Source organism: Malania oleifera, chromosome 5 (genome assembly GCF_029873635.1).
Source record: "Malania oleifera isolate guangnan ecotype guangnan chromosome 5, ASM2987363v1, whole genome shotgun sequence".
NCBI classification, from domain to species: domain Eukaryota; kingdom Viridiplantae; phylum Streptophyta; class Magnoliopsida; order Santalales; family Ximeniaceae; genus Malania; species Malania oleifera.
The window spans coordinates 79,177,926-79,180,793 of NC_080421.1; the positions used below are offsets into that span (position 1 = coordinate 79,177,926).

At 36.9% G+C, this 2,868-nt stretch overlaps 1 non-coding gene across 1 annotated transcript; it reads right to left on the reverse strand.

The window, feature by feature from the left end:
- Window positions 1-1,806: 1,806 nt before the first annotated feature.
- Window positions 1,807-1,913, reverse strand: LOC131156796 (small nucleolar RNA R71). Its single transcript, XR_009137069.1, has one exon. It is a non-coding gene; the product is annotated as a small nucleolar RNA R71 (small nucleolar RNA).
- Window positions 1,914-2,868: the final 955 nt, after the last annotated feature.

Below are 2,868 nucleotides of genomic sequence, written 5' to 3' on the forward strand. Positions count from 1 at the left end.
AAGTTGGGTTTTAAATTGAAGGATGGTCCTTCCATGCCAAAAAGATATTGGGCCGTGTACACCTTCAGTCAAAAGAAGAAAACCAAAAAAACCATTGGGTCGTGTACAAGCTTTTGGAGGAGCAAACAGCATGGCTGTGACCACGAGACCCGTGTGCATGCGTTGGGAATTCCTTGGGCACTACACGTGAGGTTTTTCTAGGATGGTTCTTTAGTTTAGGGTTTGAAGGAGATAAAAAAAAAAAACGGGGGGGGGGTGGGGGGGGGGGGGTTTCCGGAGGCTTGAGGGGAGGTGGCGCTAAATAGGAGAAACACACATAGTAGCATGGGGGAGTGGCTGGCTACATAGAAAAAAATAATAATAATCATTAGAGGAACAAGGGCTACGCACGACGGCTGCTCTGTGTGTTGATTTTTGTTCCATTCCCATTAGAAAATAAAATACATTGAATTCATTTATGTGGGATTTTATTTTCAACATGAACTAATTTTCTTATTTCTAGGAAAACGATATAATCTGGTTTCAAACTATACTTGCTTGCCTATGCTAATCTGAAGTAATTTTCTTCCATGTTTCTCTGATTTATTCTGAGCTTATCGCTTCTGATTAACTGACCATTAATTAGATGATTTTGATCCTGTGATTTGCTATCGAGAAAGGGAATTATAGGATAGATCTTGGATATTTTGGCATAGGTAATTATGGAGATCAAGAGACTTGTTTGAACCTATGTAGTATTAAAATCATGAGTCTTATTGCATTCTTTTTTTATTAATTTGCATACTCGTGTTGAATGATAAACAAGAATAATTTCCAATTGACTATCGAAAGAGGCTTTTGGATGAATTTGAGAGTTGCTAACAAACTAATAAAATTAATTCCTATTAGTTAGATGAGTAAAGCATAGTGAGAAACTAGGTAAAATCGATTTTCTAGAAGTTTTCTTTCTCATTAATTTGATACTTGGCAAACAATTTTATTTTCCTTTGAATAGTTTCTTTAAAGTGATTTTATAATTTCAATTTGAGCATACAAAAATCTTAATTTCTTTTCTAAATAAAATCAAGACTAGTATAATTTTGGTACTTGGCAAAAGTAAGTCACCAATCTCTAAGGACGATACTCTTTTCATCACTTTACTACAAAACTACGATACTGTGCATTTACAGTTTTGCACTAATAATGTTTTTGGCGTCGTTGCCAGGGATTGATTTCTTCTTATTTTTTCCAATATTGATACAAAATAATCTTGGTTTTAATTAAAAAAAATTTATTCTTATTTATTTATTTTATTTTTATTTCAGGTGTGCTTTTGATGTTGGTTGTGCCGTGCTAGAACCTGTGACATTACTCCTTTTGATCCGGATATTGAAAAAGCTCTTAGAGCACTAAGAAAGAAGAAGATACTAGCCATGGATAACAGACAAGAGAATGTGCAGCCACACGCCTTGAAGGATTATGTACGGCTAGTTGTAAATGACAACTACTCTGGTATTAGATGCCAGACCATTAGTGCCAACAACTTTAAGCTCAAACCCGCCTTGATCAGCATGGTGCAACAAGCCCAATTCAGTGAATCACCACTTGATGATCCTAATATTCATTTGGCAATGATCCTGGAGATTTGCAACATAGTAAAGATCAATGGTGTTACTGAAGACACCATTAGACTGAGATTGTTCCCTTTTCCTTTTAGGGACAAGGCAAGAGGTTGGCTAAAATCTCTACAACCGAGAAGTATCGCTAGTTGACTGGACATGGCAGAAAAGTTTATGGCTAAATTCTTTCCACCTACAAAAAACAGCCCAACTCAGGAGTGAGATTGGTCAATTCAAGAAAAATGATTTTGAATCACTCTATGAATCTTGGGAAAGATATAAAGATTTGATTTGATGCTGCCCACAACATGGATTGCCGGATTGGTTGCAAATTCAGATGTTCTATAATGGGTTAAATCGGCAAACTGAGACTTTAGTTGATGCTGTGTCTAGGGGAACTTTGATGTCAAAGATAGCTTAGGGTGCTACTTCTCTTTTGAAATAAATGGCCTCAAACAACTATCAATGGCCAATCGAAAGAACTATGGGTAAGAAAGTTGTTGGGATTCATGACTTGGAGTCGTTTGCTGCCCTTTCCGCTCAAGTTGCTTCTCTATCCCATCAGATTTCAGCTTTGACCACCCAAAGGACACCACAAAGTGCATAATATGTCGCAGCTACAAGTAGGACATATCCGAGCAATGAAGCGTGTCAAGAATAGGTTCAATACATCAACAATCGGAACTACAACTATTGTGGTAATCCTATGCCACAATATTACCATTCAAGGCTTCGAAATCATGAGAATTTATCCTATGGAAATACAAAGAATGTGTTGCAACCTCCTCTAGGAATTGATAGTCAATAAAGCGAGAAGAAGATGTCACTTGAGGATGTCATGGTATCATTTGTTGAGGAGACAAAAGTAAGGTTTAAAAAGACTGATTCACAAGCACTTGCTTTCGGGTAGAAGTCATTCAGTAATGTATAGAAGAAGCCTTTCAAGAAGATGTACGAAGCCGATCATCTAGAACGATGTATCACCACTTTTTCTCATGCTTATGATTGTAATAACTCTGCTGTTTGTGAATTTGATTTACCTTTTGTTAGTGAGGAATTTCTGCACTATGTATTTTCCTTGGGAGCTTTGCTTCATATTACAACACTTAGCAATGAAGTGGGGAGGATAGAACCTACGGTAGCGAAGACAAATTCTATAAATTCTAAAGAAAAGATGTCGCAAACTACAACTATAGAGTTGAAGCAGTTACCTGAGCATCTTTGCTATGCATTCTTAGGGGATAGTGACACCTTTCCAATGATTGTCACG